General features: G+C 47.1%; 1 protein-coding gene across 2 annotated transcripts in view; it reads right to left on the bottom strand.

Annotated features, from left to right (window-relative positions):
• Nucleotides 1-14,078, bottom strand: part of PIK3CB (phosphatidylinositol-4,5-bisphosphate 3-kinase catalytic subunit beta) — a 96,174-nt gene extending 82,096 nt beyond the window's left edge. Inside the window, exon 1 of one of the 2 annotated variants that reach the window (XM_063407810.1) lies at nucleotides 13,975-14,078. The gene's annotated coding sequence lies outside the window, so the exon portion shown is untranslated. The remainder of the gene's footprint in view (nucleotides 1-13,974) is intronic. The other variant, XM_063407813.1, reaches the window with a different exon arrangement.
• Between the last annotated feature and the right edge of the window lie 10,324 nt (nucleotides 14,079-24,402).

Here is a 24,402-nt window from a genome sequence, read left to right as displayed (position 1 = left end):
TGTAAGTCACAGTTAGCAAGACTTTGTTTTGTCAGAACTGCCACAAGAGAGAAAACAGAGGTTTTTATCCCTCTAAGGACACTGATGTAACTCTCCTTTGGGTCAAACACATTTACTGACCTGCAGTGGGCATCACCTCAGAATTTGGCCATGTGACTTTGCAAACCATGAAAGACTTGCTCCAACCCAAATCTTTCTTTACCTCGCACAAGTTACACGTGATGTGCAAACCAGAGAAAGAGATAAAGGCAAATGTGATATATTGCTGCTACCATAAGACACAGGTACTGCATTAACATTTCATTAGCCCATGGAAAACATGATCAAAACCATCATTTCATTGCTTATCAACACTATACCTACATAGCAGGGCAAACAAAAAAAGTAGTTGTGAAATTTAAAAAATCTGTAAGCACTAGAAAAATGACAAATACTACATGCATCATCATTCCTCAAAAATACCAATTCTAACTACAGATGGACTATTATTTTGAATTTCTGTCTAAAATCTCAGATTCTAACTTCTTCCCTCTGGTGACTGTGTTGTAATTTTAATACTACTGATGAGTTTCTATTTTTAAAGGACTGCCCAGAATACATAAATATAGCAGATAGGCTTTCAAAAGGCAATTACAGATGTCTTATTAACTGTGTTTCAAGTCTAATACTAGTTCATGTACAACTAACTTCAGTGTTTATTTTTCTATAAAACTGTCCTACACTAAATCAGTGCAAACAGACATACAAGCACACACTGAAATTGGTGAGAATCAAGAATGTTCAGTTCCCTGCTGCATCAGACAGAAATAAATTCATCTCACAGTTCTACTAAACTTCTGATAACCCAGAGCCACATGTCCCATCCAAAGCAGCCAAAAGCAGCACTCAGACACATTTCAGAACAGTGTTATTAACGGGCACTGCACAACCAATGCAGGAGAGATTCCTGGAACACTCCTAAAATGCAGTACATTTTTGAAGCATTGCTCTGACAGCCTTTCATTGCTAGACAATCCAGCCATCCTGAATCAGGAAGACCCATTTTATTTCTAGGAATTCTATTTTAGACAGTTTCTTTGAGCTACAGATGCATTATCCTAATTTTTAGTCTACAAGAGCTAAAATTAGTAAGTCTGGCAAGATGCCATCACAAAAAAAATTAAGAATTGTTGCAGTGTAAGAGTACAAGTATATTATTATTCCTTTCAAAACTAGAAATCAAGCCTGCCTTACTATTTTGGAAACTCCAGACTTTGTGCTGAATCACTTTTTACAGGGTTTCCAAGGATTGATTAACCAAATCAAAACCTGTGTGTTTCACCCACTCTGCCTGGCAGTCTATCACAAGACAAAAGTTTCATTTATATGACTCATATGCCTTTAGATTAAACAACTATGCAAATGTCTTTGTTTATCAGATGCTTTGTTAACAGATGCCAAGTCTTTGTTTATCACAGCTTTGTCAGCAAAACAAAATCATGCAGCAGGTGAATCATGAAATTACTGTCTGTGTGGATGAGGGAGGCAGAAATGCCAGCTGAACTTCATGCTTCCCAATTTATTTCTCCTTCTCCTCTCCTTCACTGTGTGACTGCAGCCCTGCTCATATGAGCAGAACTCTCCCTGCCTTTTCCTCAACGCAGCTCACTTGGCTGCAGTTCAGAAAGTCCTCTAGGACATCAGGAGAACTGCAGCTGAAGTGGCTTGCTCAGGAGAGTGCGCTTGCTGCCTCCCTCTGCGAGGGAAAGTGGGGTTTATTTCCAGAGTGAGAAGTGCACCCATTTCAGTGGCTCCACTGTTCAGTGGGATGCTCTCCTGTTGGAGAGGGCTCACAGGGGGCTTTGTTGCAATTCTATTCCACCCTGGAGAAAGACTAACAGGGTAGCAGTGCTCAGAGCAGGAGCAGCCGTCTGGACAAGGTTGGGTCACCTTCACAAGAGAGCACATTCCAGCAGCTCATAAAAATGTGGCTAAGAACAGTTTTTCTATTCCTGGAATGTATCTCATTGCCAAAGAAGGTAGCTACGACCAGGAAAATATTCCATGGGGAGCAAACAAATTCTCCTGCCAAAGCCATTCCTCCCTGCTCCACCCCAGCTGATATTACACAAGTTGAATAATGCATGTCAAGGTATTAAGTAACATGTAAACACTTCCAGTAAATGTTTCTGCTGCAAGCCTTGCCTTAACTGGTATTGCTTCCCCCTGTGATAATGGAAAAACATCTTCCTCAGTTCTTCTCCACCTAAAGCTTATCATTAATGAGGCACTTCCCACTAAATGTTGGCTGGAATCTTCCTCTTGCCCCATCTCCATGGTAGATTTTAAACCTCTTGGAAATGTAGCTTGCTCAGAGATGGCCCTCTCTGAAAGCCTCTGTTTGGCCTCACAGCCCATGCAGTGGGGAAAGCTGATGTCTCAGGAGTAAAGCAGTTCTGGTAATACTCTTAAGAACAGATGACAAATTCCAATGGAAGCAAGCTGGGGGTTTTCTCCTCCCACCAAGGATGTTTTATACCAGCCTTGTCATACCGTTGTGTGTTGCCCAACAGTGTTCCCCACCCCAATTCTGAGAGTAGGTGTTTTCACATCTTTGTCCAAGGGGAGCCACAGCTCTTTTCAATCTGGGAGAGGAAATCTCCTTGGAATTCAGTGTCACTTTAGGCATGCCCACTGCTTGCACAGCATATGCCAGTAATTCCTGCTGCTTTACTGTCTGGGACACTCCACAACAGGGGCAAAGACAGTTATGTGCCAGCAGACCAAAGGGGACATGGTTATTCACATCACTAGGATGGAGATGGGCTCTTGAATCACCTCCATGAGACTGAGAATCATTAGTCCCAAGGGAGAACTGCCCAAGGAAATTTCTGGGGTTTTCCACTGCCATTTGTACTTTCATGAGGGTTTTCTGTAGGAGAGACTGACCTAGGCTCAAGTATCCTAGGAACTCCCAGGGAACACCACCAAATTCCACTCTGAAAAATGCCTGAGCAGTAAGTAGAGCAGAGCTGTTAAGCAGGAAGGTAACCTCATGTGTTTTCTATAACTCTTTCCAAGTATATATTATTTCATTTAATGTCTGTTAACTGCACAGGGCTGAGAGCTGTGGATTGAGCTGGATTGTTTCCTTTCCATAACTCTTTTCCTGTCAACTGAACTTGCAGCCCAACTGAGGATGTGGCACCAGCAGCACTAAACACTACTTAGATCCAAGGATCTAAGTCACTGCATTTGGTAAGAAATATGCTCCTGTTTGGGCAATAAATGGAAAGCAGGAATACCAGTGAACATCTTCCTCCAAGCCTTCTCTGCCCCCTGCTTCCAGCAGCAGCCTTTTGTGCCTGATCTCCCACAGCTGGAAGAGAAGAAATGGGAATATCACAGCTTCCAGCAGCAAGGCCTCCCACCTGTCTGACAACTACAGCACCAGCAACAGGGACTGTTCAAAGACCAAAAAGCACAGGGGAACTGAAATTACACCCACTATGGCAAAATCAGGTCACAATTACATGGCAGCTGTTGTGCACATCTCAGGAACTGATATGGGCTTTTTTTTTTTTTTTTTTTTTTTTTTTTTTTTTTTTTTTTTGTCTGGGCTGATCAGGACAGGCACAAAGCAAAACCCATGCCAGAAGGAGCCTGTCCTGCTCAGAAGATTGTTCAGGAGATGGTTGATGACTGCATTACAGCTATCACAGGAATGCCAGTGCTCAGTAAGGAGTGTTTTGAAGAAGGGTTCCCAAATGCTACTCCTTGCTGCTTTTAGTTCCCACACAGAAGAACTATTGGAAAGACCAAACCACCCACAAACACCTTTGGAGAAAGCTTTGGCCAGCCACTGCTACTTTCCTAAGAAAGGGTAACTCACTGCAGCCTAAATTCTTCTTTATGCTGTGAAATAACCCTTTTTATGAAAGACTAATAAAACTACTGATTTCCAGACTTCTAAAAATGGTAGGGCTAAGTGGACATTCAGACCAGAGGCATCTAGACTTCTCAAGACCTGAAAAGTTCACCTGAAAAGTTGTTTATCAGCCAGGGCACTGAGGGCACCAAAGCTCAGGTAAAAATTCCTGGTTCAGAGAGGAATGTGATGACAGCAAAGGAAAAGCATTTGCACTGTCCTTTCCCCCCTCCCCCCACCCACCCACTCATCCCCACCACAAAGCAGAATTGTACTGCCCAGCTCTTGCCTGGATCCCTCCCCACAGGGACAGGGGAAGAGGGACAAGGCCAGGGGAACAGGCAGGCACCTGCCACAGCCTCCCCAGCAGCAGCACGTGGGATAAGGCAGCACACACAGAGGCAGAGGGGCTTTCCTGAGGGCCCTGGTTGGTGTGCACATTGCACACATGTACAGGTGTATGTAATCCACACCTCCTGCAACAACAGCAGTTTGGCTTCCTAGCTCTCAATACACGCAGAAATGCCAGACCTCAGCCTGTCACACACCATAAGCTCATGGTTATGAAGCAGAGTCTGGCAGCAGCAGTGTCCCAGCCCTCTCTGCAGATATCCCACAGCCCACCAGGGAGCTGGGAGCACACCTATCCAGCAGGAAGGCCACAACTGGATGTTAATGACAGCCTGGACACATTTGGCAGTGGGAATGTTTACATACCTGACTGCACATGGGTCTGTATCCTTATTGCTGTGTGCTCACTCCCAGAGCTTGGAGCAGAGCACTTTGGCAAACCTGTTTCAGCTGCAGTGATCCATCCAGACCTCACCCTGCAGAGCTCCTACAGCAGAGCTGTGATGTAAGGCCAAAACAGGAGAGCATTCACACAAACCCTTTCTAGTGCCCCCACACAATGGACACCAACACATCACTGGAGCTGAAACTTCAAGTACATCCTTACCGTGTCACTAAACTATATTTAGAATTCCTCTTGTCAAGTACAATTTTCAGTTACAGTGACTCACTTACAGTGAGGACGAGACAGTGTTTCAAAACAGCAAAAAAAAGTATCAGGTATCAGCTCTCAAGCACCTTTGTTCTCGAGCAACATTAACAACAGAGCAAATACCTGGAGCAGTCACAATACAGGAAAAGAAATCTCTACATGCCAGTGAAAAAAGTGTCAATTCCTCAAACAGCACCTGTAAACTTCCAAACCATCCTATGCTAATTCCTTCATATAGTAGATCCAAAATAACCTCTTAAAACACTATCATTAAACATTAGTCTTTTCCTTTGATAATTTAACTTAAAGATGTTTATTTAACCTTTAAATCTTGACTCGTATGCTAAATATTCCTCTGAGAAAAAGTCTGAATAAAGTATCAGAGAGAGGCATACTTCACCTCTTTTAATCTTAATCACATCTTAAATTACCGTTATCACAGATATATGTTAAAAAGAAATACACATAGATATGAAAAACAAGATCCTGTTACAGCATGTCAGGTTTTCTATCAAAGAACATGCCATTACACTTTGTGGCATAATCATTTTCAAACCTAAGAATTGATGATGCTCAGCTAAATTATCCATAAAATATGCCTTGAAAAACAGCATGATTTTGTTTTGTTGTTTTCTCTCCTTCCCCCATGACAAGAGCTGGGGGAACAGTCATGCAGTCCTATAGTGGCTCAGCCATTTGAACTCTATTAAAAAACTGATTATTTCAAGTTGTTAAAGATCAGGTGATAACCTCCCTCAAAAGATGAAAAAATGTGAACAGACCCTAATTATTATCTGATAGAAATGAGGCTGTTGCACTGTGTAAACGCTGAATTAGAATAATGCAGGGAGACCCAAGCAAAGCAGCTTTGTGTTTCTCCCTGCAGGGGCTGTGCCTCCCAGCATGTGGAACCCTGCAGGAGTGCAACACTGGGTTTGCCACGCCTGCTCAGATGTACCTGGCAAGTGCTTCTACAGCCTGGTTAACGAGAACAAACCCGTGTCCGTGCTGCACATCTTGTCTGGGACAGAGAGTTTTTATTGAACTCCTCCTGGGCTGGCTGAGCACCGCAGGCCCCGCTGGGGTAACCCTCGGCTCTCCCACTCACGCACCCTGCGGCACTGCCTGCAGAGCCCTCCGCTGTGCCCTGCTGCTCCTGCCTGGCTTTCCCCAGAGGGGCTCGCTGTACTCGTGCCTTTGGGGCTGGGGGGCTGTGCTGTTCCAGGTGCTGTTCCAGGTGCTGTTCCAGGTGTCCCCGGGCTGTCGCTCCCTGGCACGGCGCTGCTCGGGGGCTTTGCCCTCGGCGGTGCCGACCCCGCACCCCGCGGGTCCCTCCGGGGCTGCAGGGCAGGGCTGCTCCAGCCCCGAGTGACCGTGCTCGCTTCCCCAGGTTCTCTGACACACACCGAGTGTCTGATTAGCAACCTGCCTTTTTATCGCCTGCCTTTTTACTGCCAGAGAATCACGCTGTGTCTGGTACTCCGGGTCTGCAGGGGCTGACCCCACATACCCCCACCTGTAACCTCACACGTACTGGAATCCTGCTGGGTCCAACCCTCTTTCCAAAACAGTCTCCCTCAGCACATGTCAGCTTCTGTACATTTTGGCCTTTTCCAATTCATCCCATCTGTTAATGGTGTTTCCATCTAGTTAAATATGATTTTCCAAGGTTTACAATTCATCTTTTTCCTTTCTTTTTTTCCCCCTATCTGATGTCCAGTTAATAATATTAAAGGGAAATTTACTAAAGAACTGCCTTAGCTCAATTTCTGTCCATGTTTTTTCTCCAAAATGGCTGAGTGTGACTTTTGCAAAGGTATTTAGCAGAGGCCTGTCATTTGTCAAAATATTTTTCCAATTTTTTCCACATGAATTTTGAAATCATTACCAAATTATTTTTGTTACATCAAATTAAAAAAAAAATGTTCTCCAGCTAAGCTGACGTATTTTAGTCTAAATCCTTAAAACTGCATGAGATGAAGTACACAGTGGAAAAAACCCACAGAAGTCTGGTTTGTGGCCAAAATTCCACTTGACATAAAACAGAAGGGAGAGAAAAATTAAATCTCTTGAATAGTATTTCCCAAGTGTTTATTAAGAATTGTTTTCTTTCTTAGTCTCAGATCCATGGTAGTCTCAAGTCAACAATGCCACATCTGGGTTTGATGAGGTCTGCTGGGACAACCTCTCTTTCTGCTGCCCTGCCATCTCCAGCAAGTTCTGCATCCGTGGCACACGCAGCCCGAATTGTTCATTTCTCACAGCTCTCATTAACCTCTGACTGCTGTGTTGGTTCTGGGTGCCACGGTGGAATCATGAGACCAGTTCAAATATCTTCTTACAGTTGCTGCTAAATCATAACTGTTTGAAAAGATTAAGTGTGACAGGTCAGAGAGAGGAACAAAGAGTTTTATTCATGGAGAATCTTAGTAGCCTTCAAAGCAAGTCATATGAGAAATATATGAATACGTATATTTTTATATCTCGTGCCTAAATTAGAAAAAAGATCAGAAATCTCAATGTCCCTCATGAACTCCTTGCTGTTTCCCCATGTTCTCCTATTCATTTTGGATGACACAGTGTCCCCTTTCCCCTGCTCTTCCCCCTCCTTGTCCCCTGTCACCCCTCTTTGCACATCCTGCTCCGTGACTCTGCACTCACTCGTGTGTGTTGGATGCAGAGATGCAACGCCCCAAGAGCTGCCACTCTGGAGATCTGGGAATTGCCAGCTGTGACTTTCCCATCTTGCTCCCCCAAAGAAGCAAAGTGAGTAGAAGCCAGACTCTGGCCCTCCTTAGTAAGTGATGTCCAAATACCCTTCACAGCAAGGTAAGAAACAAGCAAAAGCGAATGTGGTATGTGACAGAAATACTGTCAAAGCACCATTCCTGAGGAAAAAGGCCATTTCCTCACCCTCTGGCTTTGGAACTAGACCAGGATAAGCTGAGTGGGTGAGACAGAAATGCGGGCCATTTGACCACCTCAACAGGGGAAATGAAAAAAGGAAAAAAAGAGGGGGAAAAAGGCAGAAAACAAGTGAAAACAGTTTGCACATGAATGCTTAGGGCCATCCAAACTGGGAAGGTGTGTTAGAAACCACTTCTGCTTGAGGGATTAAGGTTTTGAAGTCAACCAGGGCAATAATTTTTGGAGATATAATAAATACAGATAGTGCCTTTTAAATCAGAGAGAAGAGAGAGCAAGAGACAAACTTCTGGCTGGACAAAAAACTCTTCCTGAAAGAACAAACACCTCTAAAAGAGGTAAAGAGAGCAACAGCAGCTACTCAGATTTACATTGACGTGACAGAGCAGAACTGGAACCAGCCAGTGTCTCTAACTGGTACCAATTGCTACATTGGTGAGTCTAAACAAGTTTACAGCCCAGAAGACTGCAATCCCCCTTCCACACAGGAAAGGAAAATCGTTTATTTTAGAGGAACTCAGAATTGCTCAACTCTAATTAATCTTCTAAAACAGGAAATCCCTGCCAGCACAGGTGGAACTATAACACACTGGCTGTGCAGCTGGGGAACATGAAAAATGGGATTTCCGTGTTCCCGTCCAACTCACCAAAAACAGAATAAGTAAAACAGGCAGCTGAAAAATCTGAAAAGAAGAATGCAAGTAAAAAAAACTGACAGGGAAATTTAGGAAGTCACTAGGTCATTCCTAAGAAAATTCCCTACAGTGTCAAAGATAGTCTGAGCCCTTCTGAGGAAGCTGCTGTCATTGAGAGCTGAGTTTTAGGGCAAAGGAAAATCATCTGAATCTGTATTTTAGAAACCAAAGTTGAGAGGACACCCTGCTGCCTTCTGAAAGAGCCCTGTAATGTGCATAGACAAACCCAGCTTCCCTCAGCCACCCCTTTGTTCTCTGTAATTGCTATGTTTAAACACAGTTTACACTGTTACTCACTGGACCACATCACAGAAGATGAATGTCAGGATAGACATTTCTTTGCCATTGAAATGTTACTTGAGTTAAAAGTCAAGACAAGAAATAGACATTTATTTTTTGATATTTACTTGTCTGCAGCATTATAACTGTGGAGGCATGTAGAAAAGAGGGATATAAGCAATTTTTTACATTGCTACACATTCCTGTCTGTCTAATTGAAGCCAAAAGACTTAGGGACAGGTGGAGATGGCAGAGGTGCTTGTAGGGTATGCCCTGCACTCTGTTCTGAGCACCAGGGCTGTGCTTAAGTTCAGCTTAGGATAAACAGCATTTTTCGTGACAGCTTATTTTATTTTATTGTACTGTATTGTATTGTATTGTATTTTTTGAACAACCTGGTCTAGTGGAAGTTGTCCCTGCCCATGGCTGGGGAGTTGGAACTAGATGATCTCTAAGGTTGTGTAAGGTCCCTTCCACCCCAGACCATTCTGTGATGCTGTGATTGGATGACATCAAGCACCACAAAACCATCTGTACCAGAGGAAGGACACAGGGAAGACTTCAGAGAAACTAAAAAAACCCTTGTGTCTCAAACAAAACCAACTAACACAAGTAATGGCACCAAAGTTTTGTTTAGACTAGGTGAAGTTCAGCAAGCCAGTGATAAAAGAGCTGTAGTGGGGTACTGAAAGGTGTGTTTTCAGCAGAAGAGCAGTGCTCTCAGTATAAAACAGCCTGAGTATTTCCAGCTATAGCAAGTGACCTTCACTCTTCTGATGTGCCAGACCAAGCGGGTAACAACCAAAACCAGATTAATTTCCTTTAACTATGAGTACACCCTCAACACTTGCTCACTGGGGAAAAGATAAATATACTCACTATTAATAAGAATAACACTGGAGGAGCGTGACACTTTTTGGCTTCCTACACACAAACAAGCTCTCTATTTAGACTATTAGAAGAGTAACTTTTCTCACACATACATTGCAGTCCATATAACAGGTATTTGCATTGTTATGTTACTTTGTCATGAATTTATGTTTCACTGCTCCATTTCCAAAGGCCATTGAGCCCGCAGACACTGTTGCAGTCAGTGTGGTTTTGTACTGCACAGCAAAGGAAGGCATGCTTGGAGAGCACCTGAACACACGCAATGGAGGCAGTAAAACCAGCAAGATTCTTCAGCTGGGCTTTCATTTCAGCGTGGATGCTATGATCCAGCAAGAGAGTAACACACATTCTCCAGAACAGATGTAATCACAGCCACAGACCCTGGCTGCTCACAGTCCAGCACTCCCACTGTATTGCCAGTCACACGTCAGAGCTGTGAGCAACTTGACAGAGCAGGCTGCAGGTAGAGCAGAGGCTGCTCCAAAATGTACACGTGCCCTTCACCAGCCTTACAGCCATTCTCAGCCTGACCTCTGTGATTCAGGGTGCTACACTCAATATTGAAGGTAAATATATAAGAATAACTGAAATCTATTTTCCTCCTGGCCTATTAGCAAAGTGCTTGATTGAAGGAGGAGACAAAGATTTAACAGACATGTTCTTTCTCTTAAGATGGATTGGTAAAACACAGAATTTAATGTTAGATAACTGCAGAACTGAGATAATATCACAATGTTTTGCTTTCTACAAGAAAAAAGGAAAACCCCGCTTGTTATATTAGGAGGGGAAATGATTTTAAATAAATATCTTAACTTCCTGGCAAATTACAAGGTTTAGGTCAGCTCTAAAAAGAATTTGTGTCAGCAGGAATAAGGCATCTATGTGAAAGATTAATAATAATGAAAACCAACCTCTTAAAAAAATAGAAGTAATGCTTGTTGAATTTATCATCACCTGTAAGACTGGTTATGTTAATAATCCTTCATGTTATGCCAAGTAGACTGAAAATAATTAATAGTTCACAACCTTCCCACAGAAGTTTCAGTGGCAATGTTGTTTTGACTGTTGACAATAAATAGAAAGTATAATCCCAAATATTCAGGCCTTCAACATGAATTCCCTATATCTGAGCAACTTCCAGGATAGCAGACTCAGTGGGGAATTCTGGCCTCACTGCTCCCACCTCTTCAGTGAAGTCCGCTCTGTTGGTGACCTGGAGAAGCAGCTCTGAGGAGCGCACTCAGGGCTCCACAGCTGAGCCACCACAAACGCTCAGCAGCCAGGGGTGAGAACCAGGGTGCTACCAAAGCTTGGCTGATTGTGCTGTTCAGGGGGTGCTGTTAAACCTGACGGCTCTTTGTCTCACATGCAAGCTCTTTCCTCCTTGTCTGAAGTAGCTGTGAAACAGTGTTCACCTCAGACCAGCAGTAAGGAATGTCTGCAAGGACACAGCACCGTGAGAGAGGATGGAGAGGAAGAGAAGGAAATGGAGAATAAAGCAAAAGATGGAAGGGAGGAAGGTCAGAAGGTTGTTTATATGCTTACAAAATCGCTAAAATAGTCACACCCCTGAGAGATGCAGGTGGCAAACTGATCTCATTAGAAAAACCACAATGGTTCAGAGACAAGGTCCATTTCTGCCAGATCCTGTTTCCAGTACTGCTCATACCCAGGTGTTGCAGAGAAAGGTTCCCAGCCACACTTTGACAGACTTTAATGTGATTCATGAAAAACAAGCCAGAAATATTTCACTAAAATTCATTGCCAAGTTAGACAAACACTACACAAGGAAGATAAAATCCACTATTTAGAACAGACACCCATGGTTATCAACTTTAGAACCCGCTCATGACATTTTTCCTTGGAAACAGCATTTGGTGCAGCACACAGCATCGCTGCAGAACTTCCACTGCCAAACAACTCTGATATATTTTTCACACCTCAAAAGTGTGAGAAAAACCTGGCTGCTCACTGCTCTGTTAGCCTAGGAACTGAGCAACTGGTATGCAAACAGCACCAAATCCACCAAGGCGTGAAAGGACTGCAATATCCACCTGCACCATGCAGGCTTCTGGGGCAAAGCAGAAAGATTTGCATTTCCACCTACTCCTAGGGAAGAGAGTGCCCCTCCAGGATGACATGGCAGTCAGTGTTTCACTCATGGATGCTGTCAAGGCAAGAAATGTACAAGACAGACTGCATTCATTCCTCATCCCTCCATTAATACTGGATCTTAGGAATTTCTGCCCAGGGCTAGTAAAAAACCTCCCTCATGGCGTTTTTCTATTGAAAACTGTGTCTTTCTCCTGGGGCCAAAAAAAAGCACTTTCCATTAAAGGCCCTCACTCTGTCTAGTATTCAATTTCTAAAAACTGAGGCCTACCATGTTTTTGTTTTCAACAAAAAGTTGTTTTTGAAGTGGTGCCTCACAGGAGCTGTGGTTCAGTTGCCAGAGTACGTCTCCCACGAGGTGTGAGATCATTTAGAGGGAAGGTGGTGACACCACTGGGGAGACACAGCCTGGCCAGGGAAGCCAGGCTGCAGCTGAGGCAAAGCTGTCAATCAAAAAGTATTCACGATTTTAGAAAGTCTGATGCAAATGTTGACAAAAGTAATGTACTTTGCTTTCAAATTTTCTGCAAAATAATGTATTTGGGGATCATGTCTGATCCTCACCTCCTTCTGGGCATACACACATGAGCAGGACACTGGAGACTCCAACCACAGCAGCCACAGCCCACCACTGCCAGACTCCTTCCATGCTTGGGAATTGCAAGGAAATTCTTCCCCTCCTCAAGCATCCCAGCTCCATTATCTGGCCACTCATTGCCAAAAGGGACTGAGCTCCCAGGGAATGCTCTGACAACGTCAAAGATTAACTCACTGACCCTCATGTTTAATGTACAAGAACTCTTAGTGGAACACTGCATGTAAGCCTTTAACACAGCCTCTGATCCGAGGGCAATGGACAGCCCTGACAGCAAACCTCGGTGCCTCGGCAGGGTCTGAGCTCTGGCGGGGTGTGAAGACTCAAGAGGCAACCCAAGAACACACAAGCATTTGCAATCCAGGCTCCACTCTTATCAGACCTCTCCCAGTCTGCTCGAGTTTTACCAGATCACTGACCTCCCTGGGGTTACAATTGCCAGTAAAACACAAGAATCTGAAACTCAAAACACCTCCAGTCTACCAAGAACGCGCTCTGAAGGACAAACCCACCGATAATGCTGAGCCCAGCTCATAGGATGAGGCACTGATTGTCTCAGTGCTCTAAGTGAGCAGCTCAATTGGAACAGAAAAACAGGGTGATGAATCACAGCTAAGGAAAGCACCTTGCTGAGGGAGACAGACAAACATCAATGCTTTACATCATTAAAAAAATTAGAGGCTACCCTTTAGGACAGCACACATGGAAAACATTTCAGGAAAAAAGAGATGGAATGTTGTTTAATTGGTGAATTCTTGCCATTACCACCCTAAACGGTCTGACACATGCTGGCGGGCAGGAGGTGTCAGCCTCAGACACGCTGCCAGCCACACTTCCCCACTCCCAGCAGCTGCCAGACCTCGCTGAGGTTTGAAAGTTTCCCAACTGGAGGCCCTGTTCCCTTTGCTTTCTGGTAAATTAGCCACTGTAGTCACATCTCCTTGGTCGGTTTGATTTCATTGTCTTTTCTTTCTTCTGCTGCTTTGTTCTTCCTGGTTTCTTTTTGATGCAGTAGCATCTGATCTCATTCAATCCTAACCGCTCTTCTCATCTCCTCCGCCCCGAAAAGGGAAAGAGACCCCAGAGGCACCCTAGGAGTGGGGATTCACCTGGGATTGGGAAGGCGCCACTGCAGTGGGGCTGGGGAGGTTTTCAGAACGCGAAAAGCGCCGGCAGAGAGGGAGGGGACGCGCCCGAGGCCCCGCGCCAGGAGGCGGCGAGGAGCGGGAGGGGCTCGCCAGGGGCCCGGCAGAGCTCCGGGCAGAGCCGGGGCGGGCAGAGCAGAGAGCGGGCAGAGCTCCGGGCAGAGCCGGACCCTGGGCCGGGCCGGGCAGAGCCCGGGTCGGGCAGAGCCGGGAGCGGGCAGAGCCGGGAGCGGGCAGAGCCGGGAGCGGGCAGAGCCGGGAGCGGACAGAGCAGGCAGAGCCCGGGTCGGGCAGAGCCCGGGAGCGGGCAGAGCCCCGGAGCGGCCAGAGCCGGCAGCGCTCAGCCGGGGCTCCTGCTCCTGGGAAGGGGTCGGGGGAGGTCAGAAAAGAAGCAAAAGCAATAACGCGAGCCGCGGTCCTACCCGGCCGTGCCTCCCGCAGCCTCGCACCGACAGAGCGTCCCCGGCACCGGCTGCCCCAGCCCGCCCCGCCCCGGGACGGCCGCCGCCTCTTCCTCCTCCTCTGCCTCGGGCCGGCCCCGCGCCAGGGCAGGGACACGGGCAGGGACACGGGCAGGGTGCGTGGCGCTGCTGGCCCGGGGCAGTGGGGCTCACACGCCCCGCTCCCGCCGCTGCCGCCCGGAACTGAGCCTCCTCTCCCGGGCATCGGCACCTCCCGGGGCACCGCTGGGCAGCGGCCACTGCCACCACCGCTGCCACCACCGCTGCCACTGCCACCACCGCCTGCTACTGCCACCCCCACTTCCCCCACCGCTGCCACACACAGCCTGCCCCTGCCACCACGGCCACGCACGGCTGGGCAGTGCCCCTGCACCCGGCTGTACCTTTACCCTGGGCAGACAAACAGCCAGCCCCCTCAGTTTACAAGCGTAATCTTTTCAGCCATGACTTTGCCTTTGGTACTGAGATACTGAGTCATGCCAAATGTTACCCAGCTGTTCCTTTATCTCCTTCTCTGAGGAGAGGTGATTATTGCAATAAAATCTGCTGGTTTGGTTCATGCCAGCCTCCGTTCCCTCAGAGGAGCTGCCTGGAAAGCACCAGGTATCGTGGGGGGAAGCAGGGCCCGGGCCTGCCACAGCACACGGGGGCACTGCCTCCTTGCCATCCCTCACCTGCTCCTCCTCCTCCCAAGCAGCTCCAGCATGGCTTCAGCAGGCCAGCCCTCCTCACAAACATCACACCAGCCACAGGCCCCCACCCAGCACAGAAACTCCTGTGGAGAGCGCTGCCGGCCCCTCAGGCTGGCACAGGGCATCCCACAGGCACGCCCTGCCACGCCAGGAGATGCTCTGCCCTGCCTGAGCCAGCCCAGCACAGCCCACAGCAAAAACCAGCTGCCCACAGCCCACACAGATGTCTGTGTGGTTTTGGCTGACCTCCAGCCAAAAAAAGGCCTTCGCTCTCCTCTGTACTTCAGCAGCACCATGTGCCAGCCTTCCCCGGGGTTTAGGCCACTGCTTGGGAGCGGGTTCTGATAAATCAAAACTGTAACTTTGGGTGTAGAGGTGACAGATGTGCAACATTATGTTTTTGAAACCTGACATTCTTTTAATGCATGGTGTGGGCAATAGGTTGCAAGGAACAATAGCAACTCCTCTCCTACAGCTGTGCTAGCCACAAATAAGATTCTGAGCAGGGCAGAAAAAACAATGTCACAGAACAAAGGAACCTGAAGTGCCCTCCACCTGGAATTTCCTTTTCCAGGCTCCTCTCTATGCATATGAGTGTGCTTTGGGGATCCTTGGTGCCAGATCTCTTCCCTGCCCCTGTGCTCTGGGATGAGCAGAGCTGTCCCTGCCCAGCAGCACAGAACAAATCCCAGGCAGCAGCAGTTCCTTGCCGTTCCTTGCAGGGAGCTGGGTCCCCTCCCCTTGGACAGGCAGCTGTGCCCACCAGTTACCTCAGCACATTGTAGCATCACCTTCGCCTGTGGAGGAGTGCTTGGGGCACTCTGTACACACAGCTTCCACCTGGAGTCCCAGAAACTGGAGAGTCAGGGTTCAGTCACAGTTTTACCTGGCATAAACCCGCACCCCAGGAGGACACCCCCTTCCCTTGCCCACTTGTGGTGCTCTCTGCATCGCCCCTGCCTTCCCACCACTGCAGCTTCTTTCCCACTGGGCATGTGGGATGATGGACTCAGCCAGGATAAAACACAGAGGTTGGCTTCCCAAGGTACTTGTGACTTCTTAACTGCCTTCCTCAAGGAAAAAGGGTATGTTGAGCTGATTTTTTCAAAACAGAACGTACAGTACTTACTTCTGTATCTAGAAGTAGTAGTTTAATAATCTAAATGGAGGCAACTCTCCAGGCACCTAAACTAACACCTGTATGAATCAATGGCAGATGTGATGAAAACCTAAGCAGCTGAGAAGGAGCAACTGGAAAAAACAGTCAGGACCTTAGGAAGTGTTTTGCACCAGTAACTCTCAGTGACTGTTGGTGCTTTTGAGTTATATCTGCATCGGCATTGAGAGAGTTGGAGGCATAGCTCTTCACGACTGACTTTTGCCAGCACTTTACCAGTAATTTTTATGGCATGTGTAGGTTAAACCCTGCTTTGAAAGGACTCTACTTCCTTTGGACATTCTGGTATGACCTTCTATGTCAAGGGAGTTAATATGTCAAATTTCAGAGAACAATGAGCAGCAAGGCACTGCTGGCTCTAATTCCTCACTGAGTGTCCTGAGATAGTTCCTTAATCCAAATTTCCAATTTCCTCCCACAGAGCACGGCTAATACTTCACTTTCTCCACTCTCCACCAGCCATTCCTGTACAGATGGTGCTGTCCAAGTAAGGCTGTTCCCCACGCACTGAACACAGCTGTGGCACCTGAGCATTGCCTAAAGAGTAAAATTAGGTAGCGAGGTTCTGACTGCAGAGACAAATCCCACGTGCTCGGTTTCTTGCCCTTGCCTTGAAGGAATCTTGTTTTGTATGTCCACTGCCACAGTTGGGTTTTTCAGCCTGCAGATAGCTTGTCTGCCTGGCCTAACTTAGAGACTCCTTAACTCCTTGGCCTGACTTACAGGCCAAGGTTTCATCTCACCTTATCAGTGTATTCAGCATTCTTCAGATTCTGACAGCCCACACCCCTCCCTCACTGCTTCCCAGGATCCCTTTGTATTCTTGTTGTTATCTAGTGTTGCCTTTTATCCCTCTTGCTTTTTCTTTTGCTATCATTTCTCACCACACACCTTGAGAAGGGTGAGTTTCCTGGAAGAAGGCTTATGGAAAAGATCTTGCCTCCCTATCTGAGCAAGCAAGGGAGCCAAGAGCTATTTACATATTTTCTGCTAAGTAGTGACTATGTCCTGATGGTCCTGTGAAGTCCACGAGGAACTGGCTTTGTGCTGTTCTGCATTTTCTGCTTGTCCATGCTTGCCCAATTCTAATGTTTGCCCAATTCCAATTCAACATATTTTACATCTTGTTATAAAGTTATTTGGAGGGGAAAGCAGTATCACCATCTTGAATTTAATCATTAAAGAGTGATGTTGATTACATTTAGCTTTAAAATAATGAAAATAACTTTTAGAGTATGATTTATTCTTATAAATTATCAGTTAATTTCTGCCTACAATATTAGGTTACAGCTGCATCTCATTTCTGATTTTTTTTTGCCATCATTAGGGCAAAAATTATATCTTACTGTATATTATTAATTTAAATTCTTTACTTTTTTAATAAGGACTAAAACTGGGGAGGCATTGAGTTTTTTTACAGTTGACATTTTCTTTTCTTAACACAGCTTTAAAGATCTGGAGGCTCACAAGAAAACCCCAGAGCAGCCAAGACCCCCTCCCAAATACACACGAGGCGCTGGGACTGACGCCTTGCATGGCACCGAGGGCTCTCTCTGCCCTGGCACAGGGCAGCTGTGGGGATGGGGGTGCTCAGCATTTTGCTTTCACTGTGGAAGGAGGAGGAGTAGGCCCAAACTGGGCATTCTCACCCGGCAGCAAGGCTCAGGTAGTGAGCAGCCCTGCAGGAAGGGTAAAGAGGGAGCCACGGGCTGGCCCAGGCCAGCAGAGGGACAGAGGGGTCAGGCTGAGAGGCAGAGCTGCCACCAGGGCTGCTCGGGGAGTCCCCTGTGCCAATCACAAGTCCTGGACAAGGAAACACAGGGGAAAACTTTGACATCCTCTGAAACATTTCCCTGTCCATAAGTGAGCTTTGCATGGGATGAATGCAGCAGATTTCTGAGTGTTTTGTGCTCTGTAGCTAAGAAGTAAGAAAGGCTGGACCAGGAGGTAACTGACTCCCAGGACAGAACTGTTTGCATGACCACTTCTGAAGACACAGCTGAAACTCCACTGCGGGCAGGTCCTGTAACTGTTCTCACTCGGGCCATATTCAAATCAGCCTGTACTGACAACAAACAGAGGGAAAGCTGAGCCAAGCCACAGTCCCAGGAGGCGAGGAGAAGATGCAAGCAGCTGTGAGAAGAGAGCACATGAGCTGCCCCTGCAGGGGCTGCCCGCTGCTCTCAGGGAGCTCTCGTGGCTCTGGTGGGAGCTCCACTGCTCTCACTAATTTAGTTCTTTCATTTTTCATTAGATATTCGACCTGTTATGACTTTTAAAGTGGTTAATTCAAAGTTTCATCTTCCTCACAGCACTAACCAAGCCCTAGCACTTGGCAAATACGTCAAACACACCTGCTTTGAACCTGGCTTTAGATTACAATATAAAAACTACCCATTTGGCCAACTAAAGTTTGTTGGTCACCTGTCAGTCCTCCCTGACAGCCACACCCATCCAGTCTTTGACACTCACCTGTTGAAGCATCTGCTGCAAGCAGAATAAAGGAATATCTATTAATTTTAACTTCTCTTAATGGCAAATCCTGTGATGGTCAAATTTCTGACTTTTGAAAAAGCTTTTCTATGGGTGGTTTGTCACAACACTGACTTTAAAGCAATACAGACATACGATTTGCAAAAAACCCCTATCCACACAGGGAGAGATCAGACAGCACGCTTCCTTCCCAGGAGCAAATTCCACCATCCCAACCCAGATGAGCTTGACCCCAACACAGCACTTGAAAACACAAGTAGAGGCCTAAAACACATGACTCCACACATCCATTTGCTACCATACCAGATCTCAGTCCAAATGCTGACATGTGAAAATCCCTCTTAAGTCAGTTTTTGAGCAGCTGTACTCATTCTCATTTTGGCAATTTGCTGCTGGCAACAGTGCCAGCTCTGTGTGTGATACTTTTACTCAGCTAAACATTGCTGAGCTGTTCCTTCATCTTGCTGTGCCTGATGCTGGGGACAGGCAGCAGGGCTGACAGATGCACAAAGGTCACATGAGCTGTGCTGCTGCTAGGCAGGAGGAGAAAGCTGTGGGGAAAACAACATCTCAGTGCACCAGGTACCGCACCAGTGTATCAGAAATAATCACCCTGTACCACGGGCCTCGCCGTCTGAGAGGCAGCGCTGCACTCACGGCGCTGCTAACAGCCTTGACCTTGAAATGGTCCCGACAGCAGCGCTGCAGAGGAAGAAGCAGCAGGACATTTGCAAGTAGCTGCACTCAGGCGGAAAGACAAGCCCGCGGCACGTCTGCCCCGGGATCGCTGCCGCTGCACAATTCCGCCGCGCAGCCAAGCGCGAACCCTCCGGGAGCCGCTCACCGGGGCCGCCCAGCTCCCCTCGGACCGGGCTGTCTGGGGCGGCCGCTCACCTCCGCACGACCCTGGGCTGGCTGGAGCGGCCGCTCACCTGCCCCTGGACCGGGCTGGCTGCCGTGGGCGCTCCCTGCCCACGATCCCGGGCTGGCTGCCGTGGGCGCTCATCCCCCCACGATCCCGGGCTGGCTGCCGTGGGCGCTCATCCCCCCATGATCCCGGGCTGGCTGCCGTGGGCGCTCATCCCCCCACGATCCCGGGCTCGCTGCCGTGGGCGCTCATCCCCCCACGATCCCGGGCTCGCTGCCGTGGGTGCTCCCTGCCCACGGACCGGGCTGGCTGCCGTGGGCGCTCATCCCCCCACGATCCCGGGCTGGCTGCCGTGGGCGCTCATCCCCCCACGATCCCGGGCTGGCTGCCGTGGGCGCTCATCCCCCCACGATCCCGGGCTGGCTGCCGTGGGCGCTCCCTGCCCACGGACCGGGCTGGCTGCCGTGGGCGCTCCCTGCCCACGGACCGGGCTGGCTGCCGTGGGCGCTCCCTGCCCACGATCCCGGGCTGGCTGCCGTGGGCGCTCCCTGCCCTCCAGCCGGGCCCAGCCCAGCAGCGCCGGCTGTGCGGAGAGCGCTCTGTGCGCTGCCCTCGCTGCACTCAGCGCCAGCCGGCCGCTCCCCTGCGAGCTTCCACCCTGCCAGGATCAGCGTTTTCTTGAGGGACGGTGGCATTGATCCTGAAGGATGCTAACGAGGTGTTTACCTGGGAAAAAGCAGGGATGCTTGTGGAGTTTACTCTAAGAAGATCACTGTCTGCAAAGTCACTGCAGTGCTTTCTAGAGTCCCTGGGATATTTTTATACTCATTCATTATAAGATCTGCCAACTGCTACAAAATAGCAAGGGCTGCAATAAGAGCATTACACGTTAAGGATGGCTTTAATTACGTACACAATATCTATGCAAATGTCAGATAGCATCTTCTGCATGAAAGCATTGGTTTGTTTGCTTCCTATCCTCACAGTATGGAGTCTTGGTGCTTCTTATGATGCAATATGATTAATTTGGTTAGACTTAATTTAATTACTTTGGTTGGTAATTAAGTTAACATGTCTTCAATTAAAATAACCAGTATCATCATGAAGTATTTCTGTCACAGTGGCTTCTACAATATTTCAGTCAGGACTAGATCCCTATTGTTCAAGAGGCAGTGAAAAAAATGCATAAGAAAATGAGGCCAGACAAACCCATCTACCTCTTAATGTGAGGAGGCCACTGCTGAATGGCAGGCACCAGGCACAGCACAGGTACCTCTCCAGCACCAAAAGCAACATTTTTCTCAGCCTCGTCCTAGTTTGAATACCTTGACCTGCGTGTCATGTCCAACATCACACTATAAACCACTAAAGCAGTGCTTGTTTCACTGCTTTTCTTTAGCTGTTTCAGTGTGTTTGGTTAAAACCCAGAGCACCAGAGAGCAAGTTCATAGTGATGATTTTCTGTACACCCGAGTCACTGAAAGGTAAAGTAACTTGACCAAGGTAGTGGTTAACTCAGTGGCTTGCCCTTATCTGTACTGCTGCTGTAACTGTGCTAAGAAGTTTGGCTTCTGTTTTAGCAGGAGTAAACAGATCAGACCCTTGTTGAGTCACTGGCACAGTCAGAAGAACTCCAACATCCTGCCACTGGCTATGATGCATAAGGAAGAGCACACCAGGCAATGGGGTCTTTGACTTTTCTGCAGGAGCAGCTTCCCCTGACGTGGTCTGGCCGACCATGCTTTTGAAGCAGAAAGCAAGCACTTACTCCAGATTAACACAGCATTCTTGGAGCTACACTGTTTGCTTAACTATGACAGTTGCAGAGCATCATGCACAAGGTACAGTGTTACATGTACACTGAAGAAACACAACCAACCCTGCAGATCGCAGGACAAGGGTTACCAACACAACTTCAGCCTAGTCCTCTGCAGGCTGTGTGGCACAGCCTTGATTCCTTATTTCTCCTGCATGAATTCATCAGTGAAGCTCAAGCCCACTCTCTCCCTTGCAGCTCTCAGGAAGAGATTGCTTGCAGACTCTCTCTTTCAGCAGGATGACAAGGGAAACATTCAGCGTGGGCCAGGAGAGCACATACCCGGCAGTGCGTTACACAAGCTGTTGTGAGACAGCACTGGAATGTCAGCAAACAGGATCTTTGGGTCCAGCTCCAGCTCTGGAGGCAGAGAGCAGCCCAAGCCATCATAGAGAAGAGGCCCCATCACACCAGCAGGTAGATTTCCTTTGAAAGGTGATAAGGCAAAGCAGATGAGCCCTGCTGCTCTCTAGGCCAGGGCCCCATTCCCAGCTCTGTACACAGCCTGCACGCTGCAGTTTATCTGCAAAACAGGTGCAGGACAGTGCCTCCCACCAGAAAGGATAACTGCCTGTGGGAGGGCATGTGCTGACAGCAGCAGTGGAGCACGTGGGATCAGACATCACGGACCTCTGGGCAGCAACAAACAGCATTGTGACTGTGTCTAACTACTCCTCCTGCACTCGCCCTTCCTCTGTCACTGTGTGGGCTGGCAGGGTTGCCAAATGTGTCAGAGCCACATGAAATGCATGACACTTGTGACCCTGCCCTCGTGGCCCCCAGGCTGATGGTTAAGTCTGAGACACAGACCAATCCAAAAAGAAATGAGGAAGGTCCTACCCATAACATAAAGGACTGCGGGACAGGTCTCAATGTGTTTGTTTATTCTGCAAATTTTAAGATGGAAAAACCCCTCTAATAACAACCCAGCTTGTGAATTCTGCGTTATGTATAGCAATTCTCTTATATGTGAGCTCTGCATGTGCTTGTTGATGTCAATGCCCTGTAACCAAGAGCCACCGCTGCCTATCACACACAAGTCCTCATTATGTTGCATAACAAATTACCTTTGTTGCCTCACAGAATGGCACAGTAGATTTTGTTGTTGCCTCGTGTAAACTTTAGTCTTGCAAATTCCATTTTGCACTGACGCACTGCTGCTGCCTGACAAGTGCTTTATTTCTCTTGTTGGGCAGCAAGCTCCACGATACGCAGGCGGCCACAGAGCCTGAAAAACAAGTTCAGAAATACATAAATACGCCACCACTCTGTCTGCAAAACAATCGGCCACGTGGATCCTGGCTGCTGTAACACTGGGCTTAGAGGCTGCAGCTCCACGTCCTGGAGGCAGCACCGCTGCACATTCATCCCTCGTGGTCATCTGATGTTTTCAGTTACAAGGAAAAACAGGAGCATAAAGAAACAAAGAAAGTGGCAGAACAGCGGAGGAATTTTAAACCGACAAAGAACTCATGGTGTTGGCATTTTAATACTATACTGCTGCCTTTTTAATGAATTTATCCAACTGCATTACACTGTCCTGTTTTCAGTGTTTAAGTACTGTTTCTAACTAAAAACTATTAGTTACAGTGTTCATCTATTAAAGAACAAAGTGTAAAAATGTTAACAAATTCATACATATGATTATAAAATGTTAAACCTCACTAGACACCCCTGAGTCTTCCTTCTTTATATATGTTCAGCACATATTTCAGGGGAAGGAAAACATTTACTGCCAGGCTTCAAACAGTGTTTCCTTTCTTAAAACGTTTTAGTTGGCAGCTTTTTCTGTTGGCATATGACCAATACTCTGGATAAGTGGGAAAACAGCAGTGATATCTACAGGCCAGATTTTGCCACTTCTTAACATGAGTAATGCTATCTTATTTTCATATGTCCTGGCCATTCAGAGCACTACTGGAAACTCAGTGATAGCTGCTCCCTACTTTCCCTGGACAAAATCCAAAGAGGAAGAAAATCTAGGCATTACAAGGGCAAACTTCAATACAGTCTGAGAGTTGGCCTATTAGGATAACCCTAAGTAAGGGGAACAAAATCTGGATGCTAGCTTATTTAAAAACACACGTTTGGCCGTCCCATCCTAGTCCTTTGGGAAATCTATATTCCAGTCTCCAACACACACTCATCTCCCATGCACTCTCCAATTTTTTGAGCTGCTTCTTAGTTGAACCTGCCCTTTCATCAGTGCTCCTGTCACCCAGTGCTCACCCCATCTCCTCCACGGCCAAGCAACAATCATCAAATAAATCACTGGAGACATTGTTGGACAATGAGTGAATGAATTACTGCTAAGTGATTGAGTTTTGCCTCTATTTACTGCCTGCAGTTGGACACACTTGAAGCCAAATTTCAATTACAGGGATAAAATAAAGGCCAGCCCAGTCTGGGCATTTTAAGAGATAATTGTACTTCAGTAAAGCACTAAGCCATGGCTGTTTTCAGACACTGCTGCTCACAGCTAATGGTGCTGGTACAAAATCTACCTGGGCATGACTGAAACAGCTTTGGAGAGCTGTCATGGGAATGAGTGTGGTCAATGAAGGCAGCAGGGTGCTTGGATGCTTGAGGTACAGGACAGAGAAACAGAAAAATCTTTGATGGAACCTCAGGTATGTGAGCACTGTATAGCTGTAATTACATCGTTATTACAACAACTACTCCTTAGCTTGTGGGAAAATATCATGAGCAGTGTTAAGTGGAAGGGAGGGAGATTACAGCCCTGCCTGCTTCAGGGTAAAACACCAGCCCTGAAGCTGTCAGCTTCTTTACCTTCACAGTGTGCTGATGACACAGGGCCTGGGAAATTTCAAATGATGGCTGAAAGACCAAGATTTCCCAGGAAAGAGAACAAGTGAGTCAAAGAAGACTTGATAGAAGCATTCAATACAGGAGATAGGAGATTTGATCTTTCCTGTCCTGATGTTTGAACACAAGGATGTGGAAAGAAATAGAAAGGGTAGAAAACTCAAATCTAAAGAAAAGAAATACCTTCTCACACTGAAATTTTAAGTGAGTCTAGAGAAAGTCTGGACATTACCAAGAGTAGACAGTAACCCAAGTCTTGTTTACACTTCACACATTTTAACACTAACACGTGTCGTTTAAGTCCTGCTGTCAGCTCTGGAGTGACTGGTTACTCTTTCAATAATACAAGAACAACATGACTTCAATGCAATTTGAAAGGCAACATCTTGAATTATAAAATCCTTTTCTACACAGTGCATAATTAACCTATGGAACTCATTCCCACAGGATTTCAATTGAGCTGAGACTCCTCCAGAAAGGATTGCACGTGTATTTATTACATAAATAAATGGACCGA

This window comes from Prinia subflava, chromosome 11 (genome assembly GCF_021018805.1).
Source record: "Prinia subflava isolate CZ2003 ecotype Zambia chromosome 11, Cam_Psub_1.2, whole genome shotgun sequence".
NCBI lineage: Eukaryota > Metazoa > Chordata > Aves > Passeriformes > Cisticolidae > Prinia > Prinia subflava.
The sequence above is the reverse complement of the archived record's forward strand: the minus strand, read 5'-3'. Positions and strand labels throughout refer to the sequence as shown.